Genomic DNA, 16922 nt, shown 5'->3' with positions numbered 1-16922 from the left:
GTCATATATGTGTATTGGACATGCCACTCACAGGCCAATGTGTGATGGCAGTGCTACCCAGCATGCAGCAAATGTGTCGCTCTTCCATCTTGGTGTCATCAGTGTCTGCCTTTTGCCTCCCCTTCCAACTCAGTGACAGTGCATGCATGGGAGGGTTATAGTCATGTGGGACATGTGTAAATCATGTGTTGGTTCTGTAGCTTGTCAAGCCTATTTGTGTGCTATGGTGCTAATGCCTGTTTCCACTTTGTGTCTTTCATGTTTTTGCAGGGGATGACACACTTGATGCTGTTGAGGTTGAGGAGATGGTGCAGACCCAGGAGGAATCTCAGGCACGACCGGGCACCAGTGGGGGACGTGGTGCGGTGGTGGGTGAGAACCCAATCTTGCTGCAGACCATTCTGTCCAGTGGTGTCTCTGGGTGCACCTCCCCAGGCCTCTATTCAGGTGCTGATTCGGATGATGAGACCTATGTGCCGTCGCAGGTAAGTGTTTCTGGCAGGGATTCTGTTCTGTCCAACCCACCTGCACCAGGGGTAGAACCCTCTATCGGGATGTCAGTGTTGGTAAGTCCGCCTTTGGCGGTTACAGATGCAGGGTCACACTCCACAACATCTGATCCTGTTCCTGGGCCAGCAGATCAGAGAGGGAATGCAGTCCTGCAGCCTCAGGCAGTGCCGGCACAGCAAGGCGCAGATCGCCTTGCCCCAAACAGGTGTGGTGCCCGCCAACGCGGTGGCCGTACGCCACCAGGCAATACCGTATGGGAACAATCCATGTACGGTATGGCAACCCAACAGGCAGCATCAGTTGAGATGATGGCTCAAGCAATGGAGAGGGTAGCCACTTCCATTGTCCCCCCTGAAAGACAGATGGAGCAACTACAGCAAGCAACAGACCCCATTTGCCAATCACACAGGAAAGACATGTTGGCGTCTAACATGGACCGACAGGCGGCACTGGAGACTCTACGCCAATCGATATCAATAGAGTCCCAGGGCCACAGGGAAGCCCTGAGGGTAGAACTCCATCACCTCAGGGAGATTCTTGTTGACCTTGAGGCTTCCACTAATTTGAGGACAGAACAGCAGCTGCACCGGCTCACACGTTCGCTCTCAGCTGAGATGCAGGCAACTCGGGAGGAGATCCGGGCATCACGTCAGGTGCTGCATGGGGATCTCCGCACTATAATCCTCCAGAACGAGACCTTCCACACCCGCATGCTTGCTGCCATGGAGGACCATATCAGGGCTTTGAGTAGGCTGCCTCCCATAGCACCACCACCTCCTGATGCAACAGCAGAGGGTGATGAGAGCGACAGCAGCAGTTCTCCCACAGTGGCATAGCCGTGCAGGCCAAGAGCCCATGGAGGTGTTTTTTTTTCCCAACATCCACACAGGTGGCTGTTGGTGCGCACCCTGTCCTCGGACCTCCTGGGTGGCCACCCATGGCCATTTTTGATATTTGATTATTTTTACAGTGTGTTGCCTTGTGTGGCTCCCGTGGGCATCCACTGTATTCCGGCTGGGCACATGCAGGCTTGTCCTGAGTTTGGCTTAGATGCTTGGGTTCGTGAGACACACACCCCTCCTGCTTCCCGTTTCCATGGGCTTGCAAAGGGTGTGCCCAAGTGACAGTGAATTACACAGTGACGTTGGACTCCCATGAGCTGTGTGGGCAGTCTGTAGTCAATACTGTGTATACATTCCTAGTGGATATTGTTGTTGTATTCTACAGTGCATGGTGTATTGATATGTGCTTGTGCATCCATGTCTTCCTCCTAATTTGCAGGTTAATTCCTCATGTCTTCACAAGGCTGTCTACTTTGGAGATGGAGTTCATGTTGTAAGCAGTGCACTTAAACATTTGCGTGGCAGGAACACTGTACAGTTGGAAGGGGTCGATGTACTGGCATAATCAGGTTGTAAGACTACCACTACTTTAACTTAGTACTGTCATGTTTTTGCTATGTTTGAGGTTGTGTAGCTGCATTGTTTTGTTGGTAAGTATTTGGTCATGTGTGTTGTTAGTTCTACATTACTGGGAGCATATTATGTGTGGCCAGTTTCCATTAGGGACACTGTACTTTGTGACACTTGTGTCAGGTTTTGGGGATTGCTTTGTTTGCTCTCACATAGCATGACATGCCATGGTGTGTTGGGTGGCGGTGCTGGGGAGGGGTTGGGTGACATGGCACTGTTGTCATGTTGTATTTTGCAAGGGGGTAATGAATTTAGGAGCGTAGAAGTGTGTCTTTTGATGACACAGCATTGGTGGTGTTTGTGTAGGTAGGGATGCACACAATGTAACACTTCCAGGTGGCCAATCTCAGGCTGGTATGGTTGTGACAGTTGACTGCCCCTTATGTCATCATCATTGATTATCAGCTAGTATGTGCCAGGGCTGTGTGCACTCCACATGGGTGTGATTTTAGGTGAAGTAATTAGCCACCAGCTGCGTACAGGCTGCCTCACCCCGTGCCCTTTCCCCTCCCATGCGCAGCAGCTGTGCATGTTGTTGGGGATGTGGGGGCACCACCATGTCCACCGGCAGGCCCCGGCGTGTTGCAACGTTGTGCAGGACACATGCTGCCACTATGATCCTGCACACTACTGGGGGAGCGTATAACAGCTGCCCGCCAGAACGGTCAAGGGAGCGAAAGCGTGACTTGAGCACTCCGAATGTGCGTTCCACTATGCCCCAGGTTGCAATGTGGGCTGTGTTGTATCTTACCTCGGGTGGCGTGGTGTGGTTCCGAATTGGCGTCATCATGTGGGTGCTCAGAGGGTAGGCACTGTTACCTGGGGAGGTGATGATGGGTATCATTAGTGGGGTTGTGCCATTACTCAGTATCTGACATGCATGCATGTGCTGTGGCATTTATACTCACCAAGCAGCCATGTATCGCCATGCCGCCCAGTTTCTAGGTCCCGGTTTAGGGTTGACATTCTGTAAATGAAATTGTCGTGGGTGGACCCTGGATAGTTGGCATATACTGAGGTGATGATTCCCTTGGCATCACATACTACCTGCACGTTGATGGAATGCCAGTGCTTGTGGTTTCTTTAGATGTGCTCTGATGCCCTAGGGGGATGTAGAGCCACATGGGTGCAATCAATGGCACCTAGCACTTTGGGGAATTGTGCCACCCCGTAGAAATCCTGGACGGCAGCCTGCCTTTCTGCAGGTGTTCTGGGCAGGTATATGTGCCTGCGGACTGATGGGCGTGCAGTCATGATGGCCCAACACCTGGTGTAGGCAGCGTGACTGCGTGGCCTGTAACACCCCCCCACCCCCACTATAGCACTTGTGCGCTGAAATGATCCAGTGGCTGTTAGATGGTGGGGGCTTCCCAGGGCCCCCACCTGCACTCGCACGCACACCGACACACACAGACCAGGAACCATGCAGGACGTGTGTGCTCTGCTCGGGTTCCCGGCTCGAACTGCCGGAGGACCGTCTTTATTCATAACAGTGCATGCGCAAGCCTCGATCCCGCTCGCGCATGCGTAACACTTGCGTAGTCACTACGCAACATCCCTCCTTTTCCCCCCAAACAAGAAACCATAACAACTTATGTAACTACCAACAGGACTTCAAACTTTAACGGCCAGTCTCGTACCGGTTACGAGGCAGAGTCCATAATAAAGTCTTGGAACCTCTGCGGTGGCTTGCGCTCCGCCCGGCTCGGGTACCCACGTGCCTCGGCTGGGGGCTCCTCTGGTGTCCCTGGAGTCTCGGGCGGTCCGTCGTCCCTCGGTGCCGATCCGGCGCGCTGTTCGGGCTCCCGCGTGGTGCTCTCTTGGGCGCCGCCTCTATGCGCTTGAAGAAAGACACATTTCTCGTGACTGTTCCTTGTGCATTGGCCGCAGTGTCCATGGACCCTTTGACATGGGTCACCCCCAGTGGCTGTGTCTCATAGGGCAACAACAGTTTTCCTTCTGGCCTCCTGTTTCGCACCAGCACGGTGTCCCCCATTGCGATCGCCTTCTCTGGAAATCCTCGCCGAGCCGTCTCACTCTCGTTCCGGGCAGCTCTTTCTGCTCGCACCCGGTTGTTGTCGATCTCCCCCGGACCCCGACCTTCCACTTCAGGCAACAGTCCTCTGGGTACCAGTTTAAAAAGGGCCTCCGCCGGCGCGACGCCAGTAGATTGATGTGGGGTTGTGCGATACTCCTGCAAAAAGTCAAACGGGTTGCGCCGTAGATCTTCCCCTCCATTCATCGATATGCGGCAGATCTTGTTGAGCGTCCGCATGAAGCGTTCCACCTCCCCATTGGCCCTGGGCCAGAGCGCGGCCACTTTCCGGTGCTTTATCCCCCTTTCCTCACAGTAGCGAGCAAACTGCTGCCCTTGGAATGGCAACCCGTTATCCAAACAGATCTCCAGAGGGAAACCATGGGTGGCAAAAATGTTCACTGCCAGAAAGTACATTCCACGGCCCGTGGACCCGAAGTCTGCATGCACAGTCCCCCACGGGCGTTCACTCCTCTCCATTGCTTGGATAGGCGGCCCTCTGCACCGGACTCGCCGGCCGGCATGGAACGCAGGCCCGCACAATCTCGTCCACCCTGCTCTCTAGATACGGGAACCACACTTTTAACCGGAGCCGCGCCTTCGTCTTTGCAGTCCCCTGGTGTCCCTTGTGGGCCAACTGCAGCACCTTGCCCACCAGAGTGCACGGGATGACTATCTGGTGCCCCCTGTGCAGGAGGCCATCCTCGGCCACCGACAGCTCATGATGTGTCTTCCAGAGCACCCTCAAGTCCTTTTGAGCATCGTCGCCCCTTCTGGCATTGTTCATCAACACCTCGCACCATTCCCCACTTGTGTCAGACCAAGGGAGCACTTGATATGGAGCGACTTGCCTCGTCGTGTAGATGACGAAGTCTTCCAAATAATGTACCTGTCTGGCTATTAGAAATAAAAACCAGAATGGTCTATTACTGGAAAGACCGGAGACCGATGACCCAGGCGCCGTAGAAGTGTAGACACGGTATACGGAAGGACACAACACCAGCTGAAAACAAGGCAAGTATCAGACTTTGCATAAACAATAAGGCCAATCCAAAACAGCATACACGGAATACCACTAACCTGCTAACTCAGGTAAGAAGTCACCCGGCTGGAAATGCTGACACCTGCAGTCGTGTTGGACTCCTGTCCAGTGGTAACAACGGTCCGGAGGGGCAGAGGAAGTTCGTAGCAAACCTCAGTCGCGAGGCTTGAGAAGCAAACCACCCACAACGTACACCTACGGAAGTCTCTAGTCCGTGTACTTGTGAGGGATGAAAGCAAGGAAGTTCAAAAACCAAAACAAAGCCAAAATCCTTCAAGGTGAGGTAGCAGCGTGGAAGCAATCCAAGGCAAAGTCCAATAACAATCCAATGTCATGCAGGAAGCGAGCAAAGCAGACCAAATCAGTATCCAAGGCAATATCCAATGTCAGGCCAATGTCGAGCAGGGAGTGGGCAGTGCAGACCAATTCAGAATCCAAGGCAAAATCAGGGACAGTCTGAGCTCAAGAGGAGGAAGGCAAAACATCAAAAGGCAAATCCCAAAGAGCAACCAAAGCAGTCCGAAGTCAAAACCGGGAGGACCAGGAAAAACTATGATCAGGAAACGGGAATCGAATCCAAAACGCCACCGAAGAAAGTTCAGAAGCGCCGGTGATTGTACAGGGAGGAGCTTATGAAGACTGTATCACGTGACTTGGTTTGCGTGATACCGTCACAGCAGGGCGAGTGCTCCTGTAGTGTAGAGGACGCCAGCGTTGCCAGGCTACCTTCCAGGCACCGCGCTGCATCCGGGATAAGTGAAGCACTCGACTGCTAGGATACACTTTAGTTTTGCGCTGAAGTCTTTGAACGTGGATGCGCCGGTGAGCAACTGGCGACGCCGTGCTTTCTTTCCCAGCTAACAGACTGGAAGGGCAGAGAGATCTAACACTTGACACGTCCTCCTTGATCCTCAAGAACACCTCGTCAGCATTCGACTCGTCCACAATTTCCTGGTGCGCCAGGGCGACGGGCAGTGCTGCCTCCACCACCAGTTGCACCGCCTCAACACAGTCCGCCACCTCGTCCGAGTCCCTGGGCCGGCCAGTCCCCCGGGTGTCGGGACAGATAATCCGCTGGATTGTGGGTGCCAGGGCGATACATCAGCTTGACCCCATACTCCATTAGCGAGAGCATCCACCTCTCGATGCGTGGTGGTGGTTTGGACAACGCTCCAGACATGATCGGGATCAGGGGCTTATGATCCATCACCACCACTACGGGCTTCCCCAGAATGTAAATGCGAAAGTGTTTGCATCCCCATAGGATAGCCAAGGCCTCGCGCTCGATCTGTGAATAGCGCCTCTCTGTCTTGGTGAGAGCCTTGCTGGCGTATGCAATGGGTCTCATGGTTCCTTGGAGTTCCGCCTGCATGAGAACCGCCCCCAGTCCAACCGGGCTGGCATCCACCACGATCTCCGACTCCCGGTCCGGATTGAAGAAGGCCATCGTCACCTGGCCCGACAGGGCGTTCTTGATGGCGGCGAACGCCCTCTGTTCCTTCCCGGTCCAGTTCCAGGCCACGTCATTTCTAGTCAGTGCCCGCAAGGGCTCCGACAGGGATGCCAAGTCACGAATGAATCATCCACAATAGTTGACCAACCCCAGGAAGCTCCTTACTTCCGCAGGTGACCCCGGCAGGGCGGCCTCCTGGATGTCCTTCAGCTTCTCCAGATCTGGGGAGATGCCCCCCGCGTGGAACACAAAGCTGAAGAATTCCAGCCGGTCTTTCAAAAACTCACACTTTTGTTTGTGGAGAGTCAGGCCGAGGCCACGGAGCCTTTCCAGGGTGTTTTCCAGGCACTTTAGGTGTTCCGCCTCCGATCTAGCGAACAGCAGGATGTCGTCCGACATATTGATCACCCCTTTGAGTCCCGACAGTGCTCCCCTGATGGCATTCTGGAAGACTTCCGCTGCCGACGATACCCCGAAGCTGAGCCTCCTGAACTGATACAGCCCCTCGTGAGTCGTAAAGGTAGTAATGTATCTTGACTCGGGGTGAAGCTCCAGCTGATGGTAGCCAGATCTCCTGTCCAGTTTAGAGAACACTCTTGCTCCCTGCAGCTCGCCGACAATGTCGTCCAGGGTGGGCGTGAGGTGTCGTTCCCTTTTGATTGCCAGGTTATGTAGCCTCATGTCCACGCAGATGCGGACCGCCCCAGGTTGTTTCGGCTTCGGGGCCACCACTATTGGCGAGACCCAAGGGGTAGGCCCTTCCACTCTCTCGATGATGTCTAGATCGACCATCGTCTGTAGTTCCTTCTCCTCCTGCGCCCTCAGATGGAACGGGATGCGGCGATGCTTGAGCGCTGTCGGCCTCACCGACCGTCGATGTGAAGTCATATGGTGTCGGCCTTTAGCTTCCCGATGCCTTGGAAGATAATGTCATAGCGCTGCAGCAGGCGTTCCAGGTCAGTGTGATATACGGCAAACATGAAGTGCACCAAGTTCAGCGCCACCGAGGCAGCGCAGCGTAATAAGGAGTGCGGGCTCACGCTGGTGACGAAGAACCTCGCTTTTATCTTGCTCTGCCCGTGGGAAACCGGCGCCACGAACACCCCCTGAATGGGGAGTGGCGATTCACCTCCAAATGCATATAACCGCGCTGTGGATTGTGCCAACTCAGGTGGGCTTCATAGTGGTCCGTTGCTAACACACAGACCGATGCCCCTGTGTCTATGAGGACTGGGGTGGGGACTTCCCCGATGTTTACCGTACATGTCGGTTGCCGGCTTCCTGGGCCCTTGGCGATGCTTGAGATGAAGAAGACTTCTTCCTCTTCCTCCTCCTCCTCTGCAATGTTCAGGTCCTGCATGCCTTGCGACAGCCGACGCGCCCCTCACCCTCCGAGTGTTGCTCCCGCCAACTCTCGCTGGTCCTCTTGAGGCTGCTACCGGTGCGGTAGCCCTGCACACCCTTGCATAATGTCCTGGTGTTGTCACACCATCCGCAGACCCTCGACTTTGCCGGGCACTCCCCCACGTGTGGCAAGTCATATCCGCAGTAGGGGCAAGACAGAGCAGCCCCAGGCACTGGAGGGCCATCTCCCTTCTTTGGTGTCCATCTCGCCCTCCCTGGGGCAGAGCGTCCAATGGCAAACGCCCTTGCTAGAGTGCGTGGCTGCGTACATTTTCGCCCCCCTGGCCTCTGCCAGTTTGTACGCTCTTCCCATGTCCAGGATTTGCTGCAGTTAGACCAGGCTCTCTCAGTACTTGCCTTCTTAGTTTCCCAGAACTGCACCCTTGCAGCAGCTGGTTACGGACCATCTCCTCTTCATTCACCCACCTGCAGGAGGTTGCCAGGTGTCTCAGCCGCACACAGAACTGTCCACGTTGGCCATGGGCAGGAAGTGATCTCCTAGGTCTTGCTTCACCGCATGTTACGTGACCACCGGGATGTTGAGAGTCATAAATTCTGTGCACCTCTGTGCCTGCAGAATACACCATGATGGCAATTTTGGCATCGTCATCCTCTTCCCCAGAGGCCCTGAAAAACATTTCCAGTTTCTTGACCCACAGGAGCCATTTCGGCCCCAGCTTGGAGGGTAGGCCTGTGGTGTCAAATTCAGGCATGGGGGCTAGTGTGCTGTGCATTCTGCGTGGGATGGGCGCAAGGGCACCCTCATTCTCTCCTTCACCCATGCTGGCAAGCAGGCCACGTACTTGCGATGACACTTGATGGCGAAGGCGTGATCTCGGCACCAAAACCACCTTTCTTCTCCTTCTTTATCAAAACCACAGCCCTAGGGCAGTGGGAGGGTCCAAAAATTGTAAATGCTGCACTGGAGATCGCAACCGGCGCACGAGCACCCTCTCGGGCCGCAACCGCTGCAATCTCCGATAGCACAAAATGGCCGCCGGCCGCACATGTGATTTCGAGACGACACGGAGCATCAACTCACACCCCGATGCAGTTGGAGCGGGTACGGGACGCTCCTGAGCCTCCTCGTCGCCAGTGTTAGATGGTGGGGGCTTCCCAGGTCCCCCACCGGCACTGGCACGCACACTGACACACACAGACCAGGAACCACACAGGATGCGTGTGCTCTGCTCGGGTCCCCGGCTCCAACTGCCAGAGGACCGTCTTTATTCATAACAGCGCATGCGCCAGCCTCGATCCCGCTCGCGCATGTGTAACAATTGCGTAGTCACTACACAACAGCGGCCAAGAAGTGCAGTAGATTGAGGACCTTCTCCAGAGAGCTGAGTGCTTGGGAGCACAGGGTGGGTGATGTGAGGTCATCCTCCCACTCACTGACCAGGTCGAGTATTATGTGAGGTCGAAACCTGTACCTCCCATACACCTGGTCATCAGGCATCCCAAAAAGGCTGGTTCTGGGTGTAAAAATTCTGGCCCTGACTATCCTCCTCCTCCTCCTGCGGTATCCCACGACCACTGCTGCTAGGAACGGTATATTCATCCTGGCGTCTGAGTTTGTTTGTTGTTTGTGCGCACTTTTATGCTGCGCGGGTCCACGTACGCCTGCTTCCTGCTGGCGTACGTGTTTCCGGATTAGCGTGTCTTTTTTGGCGCATGCGTTAGCCCCGTTTGATTCCATGAATACGTGTTGTAGGCAAGCGTGTGGGTGTTCCGCGCACTTGCCTCCTGTACTTCCCCCGTGACGCCCACATTTTCACGCGTTGTTCCCCAATCCGCATGTCACGCCCCGTGTTACGCCAACTTTTGTTGTGTGCGCCGCGCTATGTGCGCTTTTGCTGTGCGCGTGGCGCACGCTGTTTGGAGACGTGTGCGCCAGCGTGCGCCACGCAGAATTTTGGCGCACATCCTGGGATTTACATGCGCACGGACTTCCATGAATCGCTGTGCGTGGGTTTCGGTGCGATTTTCGCACTGGCACTGCGATTTGCACGCTTTCGCACGCTTGCGCTGGAAATTTCAGCGCACATTAATTCCATGAATCGGCCTGTATAATTTACTTTCTTTAAGAAACTCCCCCTCACCCCCTCTTTTGGAACCTTCCACTTTCTCACAAACAGAGAACTTTCAAAATGGAGGGTGAGTCTCGAACACCCAAGAGGACTCACAGGGATGCCTGCTGAAAGAGTGTCTTTTTTCTATAGTTTCTTTAATACCCTCTCATTTATCCACTACGCATGCCCTGCTAAATCATGATTTGTCCTGTAAAACCTTAACACAGTACTTATTTTGACATCGATCTTGGTTTTGTCTTGTACCCTCTTCCCCCTCTCTGCACACTCTGTGACAAAATACACACTTACATGGCTCATCAAGATTTTAGAAGTGTACTTTGATGCTTCCTGACCCACCTGTGAGGCTAAGCACCTTGGGCTCATCTTTGACTCCACACTTTCCTTCTCCTCCCACACCTCTGATGTCTCTAAAAAGTCAAACTTCCTACTGCACCTCCTCAGAGGTATTATGCCTTTCCTCTCCTTCCCCCAGAAGCTCATGGTCTCCCAAGCTCTGGTTCTCTCTAGGTTGGACTACTTTAACAGCCTATTTCTAAATCTACCTGCCTCTACACTCCGCCCTCTGCAACTAATCCAGAACAGGACTGTAAGACTTGTCCTCGGCCTCAAGCCCTGGGATCGTATCTCTCCAGCTCTGAATCCCTCCATTGGCTCCCAGTGGATGCAATGATTAAATTCAAAATCCACTGCAATGTCCACACGGCTTTCTGGGGCCTGGGTCCAAAATACCTTCAGCTATCCCTCTGCAAATACCTCCCCTCGCGAGCTCTTCGCTCCTCTACCTCTAACTCCCTCAAGGTCAGTCGTTTTTCAAAGAAACGAGCTGGGGGTAGATCTGCCTTTACCTGGGGCCTCCCTCTGGAACAGATTCCCTGCCACTCTAAAACTTGAAGAGAACCATCTCCGGTTCCGGAATCACCTCAAGACCTTCCTCTTTGCTTCTGCATTCGCTCCCCCTCTCACCTGCTGATCTGTTCTCTCTTGGCACCGGGCACCTGGCCACCCTCTGTCCTCTGTGTCCAGGTACCTGCTCATCCTGCCACCCTCCCGCCCTGCCTCTGGGCCACGCCTTGCACTGGGGTCTGTATCTGTACCCATACAGTGCCCCCCCTTTTTTCTTCCTGCACTTATCAGACCTACCCTGTCTGCTGTCATAAACCCAGCACTTGCCAACTGCTGGCTGCACTACCACTGTTTGTTGCCTTTATTATTTATTTATTATTATTTATCTATTTCTCCTTTTCTCCGCACTCTCCACTTCTCCAATTCTCCCATGCACATGCACGTTCTCAATGTCACTGTGCCTAGTAAGATCATTGTTTTGTTCTCCCCTGTTCCCCTTACTTGGCTTGTCGCGCTCTGACACACTTGTGTACGAGCGCGATAGAAATAAAATAAAAGAAATAAAATATCAATAGATGGTGGTGGAGCTGCTGGACCGGATCCTCCGATCTGGCGTCCACAACTTGCTTTTCTTTTGCAAAAAAAGGCCACATTGCACCCTTCTGATGCTCACCCATAACCACCCCTGAGTGACAAGACAACATGTCCCAGAGGGCTGCTATATGCCCTTTTTCATTTCTTTTTTTCTGCTACATTTTTCCTTAATAGATCTGCAGGAACTGCATCGGGTATTGATTCAATATTTTTGAGAATTCTCATGGGATCATCAGGTAATCAAGACACCCCCATTCTGTGATGTGTGGATCCACTCCCAGCTAATCAAATTGAGTTTACTTTTGCCAAATTGTAGCTTTTTAGTTTAAAATCTCAGATTTAACTACCACAATGATCATGAGTTAAAATGCTACAGACAGACACATTTTCACCAAATCAAACAAAGCACTGTAGTTGCCCTACTCCTTGCAATGGTTTGGTGCAATTCCACAGCAAACATTTCCCATGGGAATTCGAATGGGAAATTCAACCTTTAGGACTCCTATCAGATCGCTCTGCCCCCATGGACGAAGTTTTCACAATTCTTTACTAAGGAATTCAGGAGGGTATGTGTGCACCTTTTTTGGCCAATTTCCCTGGCAATCTACCAAAAGGCTAGAAACGTTATTAGCATTTCACTGTTGTCTATTTCTATGGAAACCCCAGCTTAACCTTAACTACAAAGTCGTTATTTCCGACTCTAAAATATACTGTAGCCATTTGTGCACGGGGGGAAATGTGGCGAAGTGCGAGCTGTGCGACTGCCAAGGTTGATGCACAGAGAAGTGTGTGCGCGAATCCGTCCAAACTCTAAATGCAAACCGCATCACTGGGAGCAAGTGGTATAAGAGGGAATAACAACAGAGACTATAATTAATGCTGGACTTGGTTACATTCACATAAAACGAAAGAAACAAAAGCAATTTGGAGATATGTATGATGTTTGGAGTTTATTTTGTAAGGATGGAAGGAGAGTGTGCATGATAATTTCAAGAACGCTGGACGCTGTGACGCAGCCAGCAAATACATCTGCTTTAGTTGAGAAGAGTACATGTGAATGCAAATGTACTGGTCTGTAATTACAGGATCCTGTTTAATCAAGTGCCTTTTCTCTATCTACAGGGTATTTTGAAGGCGCCTGCCGGCAGGTTCCATAAAGCTATACATGTTGCTGCTTTTCAACTGAGAAGAAAGTATTTCCACAGAAAAAATATAATATATGGAAGGAGTTTATATTTACTGTTTTTCTTATTTATAAACCGTATTGTTAATATTGCAACGTTTCTTTTCCTGTGTATTTTTAAAACCTCAGCTGCAGGTGTTTTAGCAATAAAATGTTCACTTCACCCAGAACATTGTGTTCTGCACCTTCACCACAGTGTGCACACAATTAATTGGATTGCTCAAATATCTTTGTTGATCACAAACGCACAAAAGTAGGAGTATATGTTTCCTGCTCAGGAGGGCACAATAAAATAATGGAAAAAGCCAAATCTGGCAGTATATGTCTTGATGAAAGCAACGGCAATTGAGTTTGCAACATTCAGTTTGAAAACGGTACACTGACGGTGATTTTCTTTATAGGGCAGCGCGCTTTTCAGTTGTGGAGGATACTTACTATACTTGTGGAGTGCAAAGAAGTACTTTTAGAGGACAAGCTCTCCAAATCTAACCACACCGTTACCTAAATGGGCAGGCCTTTAAGAAGGCAAGGTGCTGCACAGGTGTCATACGCAGATCACTGATTGAGTAGGGAGTAAACCGGAAACCTCAGCAGGACATTGTTTTCCCTTTGAAATGATGTGCTTGGTGATCCAGCCAGCACATATGAACAATGCCTGCTGGGTGATGCGGCCTGATTATTCAAACATCCCCCCCTGGGCCTCACAGCTAGCCATGTTCTACAACTGATCACGAGATGAGCGGTATTAACACGTGCTTCTCTACAGTTTTGACTGAATAGCTGTCAGGTGGCACACTGTCTGTCGGGCATAATGCCTTGAGCCAGTCCTGTATTTTCCGTGTGAATCAGGGACTTGTAGTTTCGGTTTTCCCATTGTAAGTATGGGTCTACATGACCCAGCATGCAAAGGTAAAAGGCAGAACATGGGGCCACATGGCTGCTATATGACTGGCGTGTTTATGCACAGATCTCTTTATGTCTACTAGCAACACAAATATGGCCCTGTCTTCCCCACGCATGAGATGTTACAAGCAGAAAAGATGCTAAATAGTGCGTTAAGCCCCGTCCCTTTTTACTGCTGCAGAACAGTGATGGAGACCCGGGGAGTAGAATGTCCAAGTTTGTGTTAAGGGGCCTTGCATTGGGCTCCACTAGGGTAAGGGCAGTCTGTGTGGGGGTCGGTTCCCCCATTTTTTGGCCCCTGGGGGGGGGTCTAGGGAGCTGACTGCCGACTACAGGTGTTTTCCGCCAGCACTGCAGAGTGTGTTGCACGGTTTTCTCTTGCTACTTGTAGGTGTTGTAATGCCGGGTTCCTCTCTCTCTGCTGGGTCTCAGTCTCTGCAATGGAAGACAGGCAGCGAGGGTCTCTGATATGCGGACAGCGTTTAGGTGCTGGAGGGATGCTCTCTCTGCTGCTGCTGCTTGCCTTGGCTAAGATCATGTTCGTTGATTCTAGAAACATTAGAAAGAATCAGGAGAGCATCTTGTGTATGTTGCATGTTGTGAGACAAAGGGTTACATAACATAAACGAGCTGGCACGAGGGGATGGAGAAATTGAGGCCCTCACAACTGCCATAGTCATCCTCAGTGGTAGGACTGGCACTAGATTGTCTTCTCCCACCGACTGCCAGGGTTTCCCGTCCCCTCTTGACAATGTCACAAATGGATACAGATTTCCAATGGATACTGATTTCAATCAGATGCTGCTATGTAGGTGATGTTGGAGTGGTGCTTTGGGGTTTTGAGGTGCGACTAATCCAGGGAAATGCGTGGGTGGGGTATAGTCTTGAGGGCAGTACTTGTATCTTTGGAGTTCAGGGAAATGTGTGGGAGGGGCATAGTGTTGAGGGCAGTACTTGTATCTTTGGAGTTCAGGGAAATGCGTGGGTGGGGTATAGTCTTGAGGGCAGTACTTGTATCTTTGGAGTTCAGGGAAATGTGTGGGTGGGGCATAGTGTTGAGGGCAGTACTTGTATCTTTGGAGTTCAGGGAAATGTGTGGGTGGGGAATAGTGTTGAGGGCAGTACTTGTATCTTTGGAGTGTGTGGACCATGTGTGCAGATGTGGAGGGGCTTGTTTATAGATGCTGCATTATAGTACTGCTGGATTGGTGGCCATCTGAGCCTATTCATTGGTCTCCTGCTTTAGAGTGGAGTAGTAGAAGTCATCGGAGTTCTCGTATTTCAGCCAGTTGCTTTATTGGGCCACGCAGCTGTGGAAGTCTCTGAACCAGACACAGGGTTTTAATCCAACTCGAAGCACAGTTGGGCCTCTTTAAAATGTATTCAAAGTGCCTCATGCATTCAGTGGCAGAGACTCCACTTGTAGTACTGTGTTGACAGACTCTGCAGGAACATTGCATTGCAGTCCTGCTGACCAAATTTGCACAAATGTGGGTACAGGAAGCGGACAAGTCCCACACAACACACCCTACCAATAATGGCAAGGAAAATGCAACCTCCATGGTAGGTAGGATATCATTTAAAAAACCAGTCGAACTGTGGACGCACATGAATACCGGTGGGTGCAGAGCTGGGTTGTCCAACTCCAGGCCTCGAGGGCCCATGTTGGATTTTCAAGATACCCCTCCTTAATATTCATGAGATAATATGATTCTAAATGTATGCACATTTTTTCTCATGAATACTAATAAGGGATATCCTGAAAACCCATCAGAAATGTAGCCCTCAAGACCTTGAGTTGGACAACCCTGGACAATCCTGATGCAGAGAGTTACGCACCACATCACTCATTAGAGACTATGCTGCCTGGACATGTCCTCTGTGCTATGCTCAATTGTATGTCTATCACTCTGCTCTAGCTGTGCAGTTGCTCTCTGGGCCTATGGGCAAACCCCTTATAAATAAAAAGGAAACCAAATATTCCGCGCATGTGACCTGCCACCGTAGTTATACTGAACGTCTGTTGTGCTGCTTCTTGCCCTTCAGAATTTAACACCAAGTGATACCTCGGCAGAGTCCCACTGGGCCGGGCCTTCTGTGCCAGGCAGTACTTCACACAGCGCTGCTCGCCTGGGGGTCCATTGGTGGTCTGGTGGGTGTCTCCTCTCAGAAAACGGACATTTCTTGTCACAGAAGGGCAGTCACTTTTATCCTTGCAACAGAATACAGGCTGCATTGAGTAGACTTGAGGTCGAAGTGTCTTGTAACACAGCAATTACTCAGATGTCACAGGAGGCTTGCAGGCCACAGGCAATTTGGGTTGGATTCATAAATTCAGTTTTACTTTTCTTTATAAACCACAAGTGCATAAAAGCAGACACCCACTGACCATCTGACTCAGCCTAGCTCGCCCCAGCTGCCACACACACACACCATTCATTCAAAAACCACTCACCTGACTTTCTCTGAGCTATCAATTATTTTGCAGACATCAACATTCAAACACGTCCATATCCACCAGCAGAACAAGATACCCGACTGTTAGGGAGAATTCTCATAAATGGTTGATTCCCCTTACCTAAAGAGTCCCCCAGCAGCTTTGCTGGATTTCTAGGATTTCTTTTTTTCACGTGGTAAGAGTGTGAGCCTTTTTTCCCACTCTTACATGTGTTTTGCTATGTGTATTTCTACTTTCTGTGTGATCTTGGGCACTGGAGCCTCACCTACTCCAGTTGCACCACTTTTTAGTTGCACCACTTTTTGTGTGTGTTACACAGCACCTTCAGTGCAGTGACACAGGGTTGTCTTTGAGACTTCCCACTGACACCATTTTTCTGGGGCTGACTACTGTCCCCCAGAAACAGGTAAAGTTGCCATTAACTTTATATAGTCACTTTAAACCACAGACCCAGTGCACCCCATCTTACATGGAGCATTGGAAAGGGTTAACTCTTACCCCTTTTTGTCTGTGCCTCTTGGAGCCTTGTTTTCGCTCCCTTAACATTAAGACTTGGCTGGTGGCAGTGGTATCTACCCTAACTTTTCTACCGCGATTATCTTATATAACGTGGTAATGTTTTAGGCTATTCTATTAGCCTCGAACATAAACCCGCTTGACCAAATACATTTTATTTTTGTTCCGGCTGGGTTTATTCGCCATTTATTTTTGTTAAAGTCTTTCTTGTGTTTTACTCTGCGCGCCAAACTAGGGATGACTCCTTTGTTTGCTGTCTTTTCACGGGCTTCTGCACAGAAGCCCTCCTTAAGGCGCCTGATAGTCTAGGTAGGCAGGATGTGAGGGAGGGATCTTCAGACCCCTGCAATGGGTTCCCTTGGTAACCCAAGTCACACTCTTGTCTGATTGGCTAAGGGGACTGGCCTTGACAGGCC

General features: G+C 51.2%; 1 protein-coding gene across 3 annotated transcripts in view; it reads left to right on the top strand.

The window, feature by feature from the left end:
• Nucleotides 1-12939, top strand: part of BTC (betacellulin) — a 392756-nt gene extending 379817 nt beyond the window's left edge. For all 3 annotated transcript variants that reach the window (XM_069630652.1, XM_069630651.1, XM_069630650.1), the window contains one exon: nt 12569-12939. The gene's annotated coding sequence lies outside the window, so the exon portion shown is untranslated. The remainder of the gene's footprint in view (nt 1-12568) is intronic.
• The last annotated feature ends 3983 nt before the right edge of the window (nt 12940-16922 follow it).

This window comes from Ambystoma mexicanum, chromosome 6q, assembly GCF_040938575.1.
Source record: "Ambystoma mexicanum isolate Mex_15411 chromosome 6q, UKY_AmexF1_1, whole genome shotgun sequence".
NCBI lineage: Eukaryota > Metazoa > Chordata > Amphibia > Caudata > Ambystomatidae > Ambystoma > Ambystoma mexicanum.
This window is presented reverse-complemented; position numbering and strand designations above follow the sequence as displayed.